Raw genomic sequence first — 12,022 nt, 5'->3', positions numbered from 1 at the left:
TGGATCCAGTTCTGCTTTTTCAAAGCCCAATGTTCCTCACATAATAGCAATGCATTCTTCAACCGGTCAACTGCCCCCAACACCTGAGCTCTCTGTTGTACACAACTCAGCGAGGCCTGGGAGAAAGCAGGTGCAAATTTCACTTACTCAGTAACAACACATCCCACCTGATTCCTCTGCTGGGCTAGTTCTCAAGTCATCTTTTTCTAAGCTTTCATTCGGCTCTACCACATGTACCTAGGCTGGGTAAAATACTTTACCAGGTTTTTTTTTTTTTGAGATGGAGTTTCACTCTCTAGCCCAGGCTGGAGTGCAGTGACACCATCTCGGCTCACTGTAACCTCCACCTCCCGGGTTCAAACGATTCTCCTGCTTCAGCCTCTCAAGTAGCTGGGACTACAGGCACACCCAGGACTACCACCACACCCAGCTAATTTTTGTATTTTTAGCAAAGATGGGGTTTCACCATATTGGCCAGGCTGGTCTCAAACTCCTGACCTCATGATCCGTCCGCCTTGGCCTCCCAAAGTGCTGGGAATACAGGCGTAAGTCACCGCACCTGGCCTACTTTACCAGTTTTATTCCTGAATTAAACCTGTTATTACTATCAATAACGTCAATCAGTGCCATTTCATTCACCGTATGACACACACACACAAAGCACTCCATACTCGCTCCACCTATCTGCTTTTCTGCAATGGCCACAGTGTTCCCCATCTTACATGAGAGGCACACACAAAGACAATGACTTCTCCAAGGTTTTGTAATTCACAATCAGTGGCAGAACCAACATGACCAACCACGTCTGGCCGAGGCCTGTGTTTCAGCCACACCATCTGGTTGCTGCCCCAAGGCTCAATGGGCAAGTAACAGATCACTCCGATTGCAGAGGCTTCAGAAATGCCTTCCACCATGGTACAATGGACGGTTCGCTCTCAGAAGGGGAGGCAGGGGTGGAATCAGCACACAGTTCTGCTAGGTTTCTCATGCAGGGCACAGACTATGTGTATTTTGTGCCTTGCTTTGCAGTTGAAATGTCTCCTGCCCCCTGTACAACAGCTTTCTTTGTCCTCTCCACATAAAAGTACAACTGAGGTCCTCAGGGGAAGGCAGTGATCACTGCCCTGTGCCACACCTGACTGATGTCCAAACAAGTGGACACACAGGCTCTTCTCTTATGGCCCAGGCTGCCCCCATCTGCTAAGCATCAACAACTACACATAGGATTTGCAGAACATGAATGACATGGAGGTGACTGCTTTATCTCTGTTGAAAACTTACTGCACTCTCTTAAAAAAGGGAATTCAGGAAAAACTGAACATTTGAGGCTGGCTGGCTGTAATCTTCAGCTGCTGAGAAAGCCTCAGCTGCTCGGTTCCACTGTGGAAATCCAACTCCTCCCTCAAAGTCCAACTCAAGTACACCTCCTCTGCGGTGACTGCCCCTTCCTCCCTTTCACAAGCATGTGTTCTCTCTGCAGTCCCAGAGCATTCTATCCCCACCTCTGGAGCCACACTGTCCCAGCCTACAGCCAGCTCAGCGCACAGCTGCCTCTCCCTTTGTGTACCTGCAGGCCCCACCTGGGCTGGAAGGCTGCCTCCTTCTCCTCCGCACAGAGGCGGCACTCAGGAACTACTGAATGAGGGAGGGAGTGGATGAGCAAGATCAGCCAAGGGCTACAGGGAGTGACCTGCAGCTCCCAGCAGGAACAGCCCCTGCCCTGCCAATCCGGAGGTGCTGGCTCTGTTCTCAGCAGGGCCGCTAAAAGCTCCCTTATAACAGCTCTAGGCCACAACGGTCAACTTGGTGTCAGGCCCTAGAGACACCGAAACTCCTAACAAATAAAGAGGCCGCGTATGCAGCATGCTCGTTAAAAGCACAGGCTTCGGAGTCAGAGCTTGAATTCCGCTTATTATGTGACCTTGAGCAAGTTACTCAATGCATCAGTCTCATTTTGTCACCGGCAAAATGAGGACATTATCTGCCACACAGTGTTGCTGAAAAAGTAAGAGAGGTGACAGACGCAAAGTGCTTGGCACTTACTTACTCTTATTGGTTTATTACAAAGAAGAGAACACGGGAACGGCCAAATGCAAGAGAGGCACAGGGCACACCACGGGGCAGAGAGGTCGAGGCTCCCATGCCTGGAAGTGCCACCTCCCCAGCACCAAATGAGTTCACCAAACCAGAAGCTCCCCAAACCCAGTATTTAGAGGGTTTTATGGAGTTTTAATAACATCAACATGATTAAGTCACTGGCTACCCGTGACTAGCTCAATCTCCAGCCTGTCTCATCTCCCCTCCCAGAGGTAGGTGTGGGGCTGACATGTCCAACTCTATAATCATGACTCATCTTTCTGGCAACCAGCCCTGATCCTGAACCTGTCTAGGGGCCGAAGCCCCCTGTCATCTCATTATCATACAAAAGACACTCCTATCGCCCCAGAGATTCCCAAAGTCTTAGAAGCTCTTGTGTCAGGTATTGAAACCTAAGACCAAATATTATAACCAATGATGTTCCTATCACTCAGGAAATTACAAGGGTTTTAGAAGCTGTGGGCCAAAAACCAGGAAGAATACTAAATATATACACTATTATACTATGTATCCCACTATCACAATAATTTTTTTTGAGACAGAGTCTACCTCTGTTGCCCAGGTTGGAGTGCAGTGGTGCAATCTCAGCTTATGGTGCGATCTCAGCTCACTGCAACCTCCACCTCTCAGGTTCAAGCAATTCTTGTGCCTTATCCTCCTGAGTAGCTGGAACTACAGGTGTGCAACACTACAACTGACTAATTTTTGTATTTTTTAGTAGAGACGGGGTTTCACTGTGTTGGCCAGGCTGGCCTTCAACTCCTGGCCTCAAGTGATCTGCCCACCTCGGCCTCCCAAAAATCTGGGATAAGTCACGAGCCACCGTGCCTGGCCTCACTAGCACAATAATTATACTGAGAGGATGGGGGAGAAAAACGTGGGCAACAGGAGGAGCGGGGAAGGTAAGCAGCCTGAATCCTTGTCTTCCATAGTAGGACACCTCCCTGTCTTTCACACAATCTAGAAGAACGAGCTAAAACATAAACACAGTAACCTCCAAGGAGCAGGGATCAGAGTGGAGAAGGGTAAGGTGGGGGATTGCTGGGTTTTGTCCTAAGCCTTGTTAATTTCTGACTCTTAGAACTGTAGGCCTGTATAACTTTGCTAAAAATGTGTATTTACCTGTAATCCCAGCACTTTGGGAAGCCAACGTGGGCGGATCACGAGGTCAGGAGATCGAGACCATCCTGGCTAACACGGTGAAACCCCGTCTCTACTAAAAATACAAAATACTAGCCAGGCGTGCTGGCAGGCGCCTGTAGTCCCAGCTACTCAGGAGGTTGAGGCAGGAGAATGGTGTGAACCCAGGAGGCGGAGCTTGCAGTGAGCTGAGACTATGCCACTGCACTCCAGCCTGGGCGACAGAGCGAGACTCCATCTCAAAAAAAAAAAAAAAAGAGTATTTAGTTTTTAAACAAAATCTGATATTTGACCAACAACAATAGTATATTAAGTGATATGGTTTTTTGTTTTTGTTTGAGAGAGGGTCTTGCTCTGTTGCCTGGGCTGGAGTGCGGTGGTATAATTCTAACTTACTACAGCCTCAAATTATTGGGATCAGGTGATCAACCTCTCGAGCAGCTAGAACCACAGGTGTGCACCACCATGCCCAGCATTCTTTCTCTCTTTTTTTTTTTTTTGGTAGAGGTGGAGGTCTTGCTATGTTGCTGGTCTTAAATTGCTGACCTCAGTGGATCCTACTGCCTCAGCCTCCCTAAGTTCTGGGATTACAGGTGTGAGCCACCACACCAGGCCAAAGTGGTGTATTCTAAAATTTTTTGGAATCCAACCACTTTGAAAAAGTATGGAGAGCTATAAATCATCTCCCCATAAACACACATGGATGCAGATACACAAAATTGTTGCACAGGATTTTGGGGACTTCATAAAGTCCTGAAAGCCAGGTTAAAAACCTTAGGACTATACATTCTGGTTTCTTTTTTTTTCTTTTTTTTTTTTTTGAGACAGTCTTGCTTTGTCATTCAGGCTGGAGTGCAGTGGCGTGATCTCCGCTCACTGCAAGGTCTGCCTCCCAGGTTCACGCCATTCTCCTGCCTCAGCCTCCCGAGGACCTGGGACTACAGGCGCCCGCCACCATGCCCGGCTAATTTTTTGTATTTTTAGTAGAGGCAGGGTTTCACCATAGCCAGGATGGTCTCAATCTCCTGACCTCGTGATCCACCCTCCTCGGTCTCCCAAAGTCTGGGATTACAGGCGTGAACCACCGCGCCCGGCCCTAGATTCTGGTTTATTAAAGGAAATGCATTTCAAGTCAGAGTTTGTCATTTATTGCACAGGAAAATAAAAACTTAGTTAAGAAAATCAAAAACACCCACATGATAAAATGAGGTCCTACTTGGTTTTAAACTACTTGGTGACCACCATCAGTTGTTTGCTTGACCACAGGATGCACCTAATTCCTAACTATGAATAAAGGTACAAACATTGTTTATTGGGCTTTTGGCTTCAGCCTTGAAACAATCAGATTCTCTCAAACTCAGGAATGTGAATCGCTGTTGGGTTGATGCAGCTGTTTCCATTCTAGAAATGGACCTGGAATCATGTACTTTTCGCCCATGAAGAGTCCTTTGTGCAAAACTTGAAAAGGGAAGGTCCCAAATTCCCCATATGGTATTTCTTCCAGTAGAGGAATTACTCTAATGACTTCTTAGCAAAACTTACATGATCAGGGCAGGCCATCAAAATACTCCAGAAAACAAAGTTTAGCTCCATTTCTGATGGACCTGTCTCCACTGCTATCAGTCTCACCAACAGCCTCACATCAAGTCAGAGGAACGGTTTTTTCATTTAAGAAGGATCTTCATGGCTGGGTGTGGTCGCTCACGCCTGTAATCCCAGCACTTTGGGAGGCCAAGTTGGGTGGATCACGAGGTCAGGATTTTGTGACCAGCCTGGCCAACATACTGAAACCCCGTCTGTACTAAAAATACAAAAATTAGCCAGGCTTGGTGGCACGTGCCTGTGGTCCCAGCTACTTAGGAGGCTGAGGCAGGAGAACTGCTTGAACCTGGGAGGTGGAAGTTGTGGTGAGCCAAGACTGCACCACTGCACTTCAGCCCGGGCAAGAGAATGAGACTCCGTCTCAAAAGAAAAAAAAAAAAAAAAAGGACCTTCATGTTCCTGCCAATTTGCAAAAAAATTAAATAAATAAATAAATAAATAATTGATATCTGTTAACCAGAGGTGACAAAAAGCACCTCCCAGGCTGCTGTAGTAAGTGGATCCGTAACTGTGGTGGGAGATTCCAACCCCCGAGACCTGTGACTATGTCGTGCAGCAAAAGGGCTTGGCCACAGGCCTTAGGAAGAGTATCCTGGGCTATCCAGGGAGGTCCAATCTAATCCCATGAGCCTCTAAGAGCATAGAACTGGCCAGGCGCGGTGGCTCACACCCGTAATCTCCACACTTTGGAAGGCTAAGGCAGGCAGATCACGAGATCAAGAGATGGAGACCATCCTGGCTAAAATGGTGAAACCCATCTCTACTAAAAATACAAAAATTAGTTGGGTGTCATCGCGGGCAACTGTAGTCCCAGCTACTCAGGAGGCTGAAGCAGGGGAATCACTTGAACCCAGGAGGTAGAGGTTGCAGTGAGCTGAGTTCATGCTACTGCACTCCAGCCTGGGCAACAGTGCGAGATTCCATCTCAAAAAAATATTTTAAAATAGGGAATAGAACTTTCTCCGAGTGCAAGAAGAGAAATGCACAAAGGGGAACGGGAGAGCCTGACCAGGTCCCTGGCCTACCTAGTCCTGAGCTGATGGGACCACGTACAAAGACCAGATAGAGGCCTCAGGAGCTGAGGGCAGCTCCCAACAGATGGAGAGCAAGGGAACAGACACCTCAGTCCTGCAACCACAAGGAACTATATTTGGCCAAAAGCACTTGGAAACAATTCTCCAGTGAGGAATGCAGCCCAGCCCACATGGTGATTTTTGCCCAGTCACATCCACGTCAGTCTTCTGCCCCATAGAACTGTGAGATGATACAATTTCAATTGTTTTAAGCCACTAAATTTGTGGAAATGTGGTAAAGCAGCAACAGAAATGAATACAGTGATTCACGTGGAAACCCCTAGAAGAGTTCCTGGCACAGTGTTGACACCTGACAAGCGTTTCCTGATTTCCTTACATCGCAAGGCAGGGCTGGCCACACTCCATCCAAAACAATAAATGATAGACTTGTTCTGACAAAACAGATTCAGTGAATTATAAATGGCCCAGAACACCTACAAATTTTAGGTTTCAGGTAAGTGATTGCCTTTCTTTTCACTTAGAAGCCTCCCAATGCTCATCTTACTGATAAACTCTAAGTACCAGGCAGGAGACTAAACACCAGACAAACCCAGCCCCAGATGCCCCAAGGGAGCCCATCCCAGCACTCACTCTCCGCTGCACTGAAATGATGTCCAGGTCAGTTTATCCCACTAGACCAAGAACTCCAGCTCTCCACGTGTGAGTCACCAGTGCTGCCTCTGCATCTCTGCTTCTAGGATGGTGCTTCTGCACTTCACAGGAAATCTGTATCAATGTTTGTCAACACTATATATGACAGTGTCACTTAATATCTGCACAGAAAACATAAATTCTTTGAGGACCAGGGCTGGGTTTATTAGCCTTTGTAATCCCACTGCCACTGTCTGAGACATCAGAGGCACTCGGTAGAAGTTGGTGAAGAGAAAGAAAAGGCAGAGGAGAGACAGGAAAGCAGGACCAACACCGCAGACACAGATTCTGAGGTGGCCGGAGGAGAGGCAGGGCAGAGAAACTTCCTGGATGCTGGAATGGGGTTCACTGTGATATCTGCTGCTGGATTTCAAATGTCAAAGGTGACGCTTTGCTGACCTGGACCTCTGACTGCCCTTTAGCTTTCCCAACCTCAACACAGGGCACTTAGAAACTGCAATGTCAAGAAATTATGCTTCATTAAAGCATGGGAATGTTATTTACATGGACGTTCATTACTGAATTTTTTACATGGGAATGTAAATAATTGAAGAGATTGTTAAAGATTAAATCATGCACATTCAATAACTTTGTAAAATATTAATGATAACTGAAACACAAATTTTGATGTTCCCCAAAAATGCTAAAATATAAAAAAATACTGGCCAATTAAAGATAGAAAACAATCCTAATGCAGCTCCCCAACAGACACATTAAAACTTCTCTATACATTAAATATTTCGGATTTCAAAGGAAAACCCAGATTCATTCCATTCTTAATATGGCGTTAAAAAAAAAAAAATCTTAGGTAATACAATATTTCATTTAAAATTTACAAAATTCCATTACATTCATTATTTCATTTGATCCTCAAAACAATCTCCTGAGTTAGGCAGAACAGGTATTATTAACAACTAACTCCATTTTACAGGTAAGGGAACTGAAGTTCAGCAAGTACTTGGGCTTAACAAAAGCTTTAATAGGGCCACATATCAAAACCAAATCCTCTGCTCAAAAGAACTAGAATAAGTTATCTTTTACATATTATTCATACTTATATCCTGTCAATATCCAAAAATGTTTTCAGGTAGCCTGCAATAATAGACACCTATCCAATAAAAACATTAAAACGAAAAACAGGGGGAAAAAAAACAGCAGGTGACATGGGAGACAGACGAAGGTAGATAGCAAAGACTGAGACTTATAATCTAAGAAAACTTCATCTCTGACCTTCCAGTTCCAGGGAGATAACGCTAAAGGAAACAAGATGGTTTATAGACTCATAAACTGACAAAAGAGAGGTTGCATCAGTTCTTAACTCTGAAACACTCCTAGCAGCCACAGCAAATCTCTAGGACAACATACCAATGGCATCAAAGCAAGAGTATACTTCGGGATAGAGTGAATTAAGTTCCCTGTTTGGGACCCAGGCCAGGGCTAGAGAAAAGAACTCTGAAATGTAGAGCTCAAAAATACATCCTCTGTCGGCCAGGCGCAGTGGCTCACACCTGTAATCCCCAGCACTCTGGAAGGCCGAGGCGGGCAGATCACGAAGTCAGGAGATGGAGACCATCCTGCCTAGCACAGTGAAATCCTGTTTCTACTAAAAATACAAAAAATTAGCCGGGCATGGTGGCAGGCGCCTATAGTCCCAGCTGCTTGGGAGGCTGAGGTAGGAGAATGGAGTGAAGCCAGGAGGCGGAGCTTGCAGTGGGCCAAGATCCTGCCACTGCACTCCAGCATGGGCAACAGAGCAAAACTCCGTCACCAAAAAAAAAAAAAAAAAAAAAAAAAAAAAAAAAAAAAAACATATATATATATATATACCCTCTGTCTTCTCCATACCCATGTGTCCCCTTCTGTGAGAGACTTCCTTACACCATTGCGGGGAAGATAATTTTTCTCTGCTATATTTGCTTGAAAGAATTAAAGGTGTAGGGCAAAAATTCTTGGAAATTATGTAGTTTACGATCCTCAAAAGTGAGAAAAATGAAGCCCAGAAGAGAAGGCCTTCCAGGAAAATTCCAGAGCCAGAGGTAGACCCAGTACATTGTTTTTGTTTTTGTTTTGAGAGGAAGTCTCACTCTATGGCCCAGGCTGGAGTGCAGTGCAGCCATTTCACTCACTGCCACCTCCGCCTCCTGGGTTCAAGCTATTCTCCTGCCTCAGCCTCCTGAGGAGCTGCGATTACAGGCGCCCACCACCACACCCAACTAATTTTTGTATTTTTAGTAGAGACAGGGTTTCACCATGTTGGCCAGGTTGGTCTCCAACTCCTGACCTCAAGTGATCCGCCTGCCTAGACCTCCCAAAGTCCTCGGATTACAGGCGTGAGCCACCGTACCAGGCAGACCTGTTAAGTTTTAATCAAGTACTCTGAACTATGCAACAAACGCTAGGAAGTAATAGAAAAAAAATTAATCTAAAAACCCTCTGGAGAGTCAAAGAATTGCAGATTTAAAATAGCACGAATACTTGGATTCACGGTATTGAAAAAGGACCTCGCATTTACCCACGCGCGCGGGTCCACGCAGCCACCTATATAGGTGACAAAACACTCAGGAAGCCCTCATGCGGGGCCGGGAAAGAGCCCCCACGCAGAGTCACGGACTCCCTCGTCCGAAGGTCCGCGCAGTCCCCTCGGTGAGTCTAGGGAAGCAGTCTCGCTGCGAGGGAGGGCGAGGAGGGCGGCGGAGTCTCCCTCTCGCGGTGGCCCGGACCCCGCCCCACGAGTGGGCCCTCGCAGGGCCCCCTCTGCTGCACGCGGGGACCAGCCACGCTGCGGGGAACCGGGCAGAAGCCAGCGCCTGGGTCCATGCAGTCCCCTCCGCGGCAGACGCGGGGAGCCGGGGAGCAGTAGGGACCGGCCCTCACCCGCAGGGCGACCAGGACACCCCGCGGGCCCACGAGGTACCGCAGCAGGCGCTAAGCCCCCGGTGCCGCCCAAGGCCGAGACAAAGCCCTGGAGCAAGGACCCCGGATCCCAACCTCAGACCCTGCGGAGCCCAGCTCGGAGCCGCCAGGCGCGGGGCAGAGACCCCCGCCCGGTCCGGAGACCCCGTCGCCCGTCGCGCCCTCTCACCTCAGGCTGCCGCCTCGCAGCGCTCGCTCCTCGCCGCGGCGCCTGGGCCGACTGGAGCGCAGCTGAGCAGCCGACAGAGCCGCGGCAGCCTCAACAATGGAGCCCCGGGGCGGGGCCGCCGCCGCCGCTTCAGCCCGTGTTCCCCGCTCAGGATCCGGCTCGGATCAAGGAGCTGCAGCTGGCGCGGGGTTGCGGCCGGGAAACACACCGCGCAGGTGCACACGGCCCAGCCCGCCGCCCGCAGCCCCGCCCCCAGCGGAGCCGGGCGCCCAGGGCCCGCCCGCCGGGCAATGGGGAGCGAGCTGCGCGGAGAGGGCGGGGCCTGGGGGAACAAAGGCAGGTTGGGCGGGGCGGCGCTGGGACTGGGCGTGCGGTGTCCCGCGGGAGGACCGGACCCAAGAGCTGGCCGGATCCTGGCCTCCTAGAAGACCCAGCTCAACGTCCACCTGCAGTCTGCCCTACAGGACGCGCTCATCTCAAGCCCAGAACTCAGGCTTTTAGGGCAGAGAGCGAGAGACAGGCTTGCTTTACAAAAAAGGAAACTGAGGTTCAAGGAATAGGATTGCCTGCTGCCCGAAGTCACGTAGTCCCATTCACTCGTTCACCTTGTCATTCAGCAAACATTTGGAAGCACGTATGGTGGGCGTTAGGAGTGAAGTAGGGCCAGGCGCGGTGGCTCGCTCCTGTAATCCCAGCAGTTTGTGGGACGGAGGCAGGTGGATCACTTGAGGCCAGGAGTTCGAAACCAGCCTGGCCAACAAGATGAAACCCCATCTCTGCTAAAAATAAAAAAACTTAGCCGATCGTGGTGACGCGTCCCTATGGTCCCAGTTACTGGGAAGACTGAGGCAGGAGAATCGTTTGAGCCCGGGAGGTGGAGGTTGCAGTGAGCTGAGATGGTGCCACTGCATGCGCTCCAGCCTGGGCGACAGAATGAGACTCTGTCTCCAAAAAAAAAAAAAAAAAAAAAAAAAAAATTAATAGAGGGGAAGTAAAAACGAACTTAGGCCTTCCCTGAAGGAGCTCGGCCAAGGAGTACCTGAAATGTCTCTGCATCTCTTTAAGGTCTGATAAAGGAACCAGGAGCAAGCGCTAATCACTTCCCTTTCCTACCTCAGAACTTTCATGTGTTTGCTGTTCCCCGCCTGAAATGCCAAGTACCAATGGTATTTATTTATTTATTTATAGAAATGAGGTCTCCCTATGTTGCCCAGGCTGGTCTCAAACTCCTGGCCTCAAGCTATCCTCTCGTCTCAGCCTCCCAAAGTATTGGGATTGCAGGCATGAACCACTGTCCCAGCCCTGATCGTCTTTAAAACGTCTTTCCTCATCTTATTTGAGTTTCCTGCTCCATGTGACCCCACACCCTTGGTTTCCCTGTACTTCCATAGCTGCTCCTCGGTGGGTCCTGGGGACCCACCCCCTTCTCTGCCCAACTTGTATATGTCTGGACTCAGGCCAAATGCCCTTCCATTTGCAGTGGGCACTGCCACAAGAAATCTCATGCCTTTCCAGGCTTCACAAACCATCCACATGCTCTGCTGCCTGCCAGAGACATCCATCCCAGTCAGATGCCCAGCCCTGACCTTTCCCAAAGGCCCAGCTGGACACAGGGAAACATCTCAAATTTTCCGCGGGCCAAACAGAGTGCTTTATTAGTGCCCTAACCTGCTCATCCACATTCTTGTGATTCTCAGTGAACAGCCCCTCCATCCACCCAGCTGCTCAGGTGAAAATCTCAAATCCTCCTCCAGTCCTTCCTCCTGGAACCTCTCATGCAGCCCTCTGCCTTCCTAGGACACTGAGCACGCCTCACTCCCAGTGCCAGCTGGGGTGCTGTCTGAGTGGCTGCCACCCACTTGGCATGAAGTGTGACCTCTCGCCCGGTGTGGTGGCTTATGCCTGTAGTCACAGCACTTTGGGAGGCTGATGTGGGCAGATCGCTTGAGGCCAGGAGACTGGGACCAGCCGGGCCAATATGGTGAAACTAAAATACAACAATTAGCCAGGCATGGTAATGTATGCCTATCATCCCAGCTACCCTACCCAGGAGGCTGAGGCAGGAAAATTGCTTGAACCTGGGAGGCAGAGGTTGCAGTGAGCCAAGGTCACACCACAGCACTCCAGCCTGGGCAACAGAGCGGGACTCTGTCACAAATTTTAAAAAAGAAGAAGGAGGAGAAGAAGAAGAAGAAGAAGAAGAAGTGTGACCTCTCTAAGGCAAGGCAGTGTCCCACTCTGATTCACTTCCATGTGTAAAACAGGACCTGCGCCCTGAAGGCACTCACTCAGGAAGGCTGCTGGGATGGGTGGATGCACAGTTAAGGTCTTCATGGTGGCTGGGGCTGACCCCATCCCCATCGCTCTTCGCACACAC

The 12,022-nt window shown here is 49.2% G+C and overlaps 1 protein-coding gene and 1 pseudogene across 2 annotated transcripts in view; one reads left to right on the top strand and one right to left on the bottom strand.

Moving 5' to 3' along the window:
* The window catches only part of LOC144341477 (SH3 domain and tetratricopeptide repeat-containing protein 1-like), a 52,065-nt gene extending 42,197 nt beyond the window's left edge, over positions 1-9,868 (bottom strand). Inside the window, exons 1-2 of one of the 2 annotated variants that reach the window (XM_078005032.1) lie at positions 9,646-9,868; positions 6,504-6,638 (exon numbers count right to left, since the gene is read on the bottom strand). The gene's annotated coding sequence lies outside the window, so the exon portion shown is untranslated. The remainder of the gene's footprint in view (positions 1-6,503; positions 6,639-9,645) is intronic. The other variant, XM_078005031.1, reaches the window with a different exon arrangement.
* LOC144341476 (uncharacterized) lies at positions 9,135-10,204 on the top strand (annotated as a pseudogene).
* The last annotated feature ends 1,818 nt before the right edge of the window (positions 10,205-12,022 follow it).

This window comes from Macaca mulatta, chromosome 6, assembly GCF_049350105.2.
Source record: "Macaca mulatta isolate MMU2019108-1 chromosome 6, T2T-MMU8v2.0, whole genome shotgun sequence".
Taxonomy (NCBI): Eukaryota; Metazoa; Chordata; class Mammalia; order Primates; family Cercopithecidae; genus Macaca; species Macaca mulatta.
This window is presented reverse-complemented; position numbering and strand designations above follow the sequence as displayed.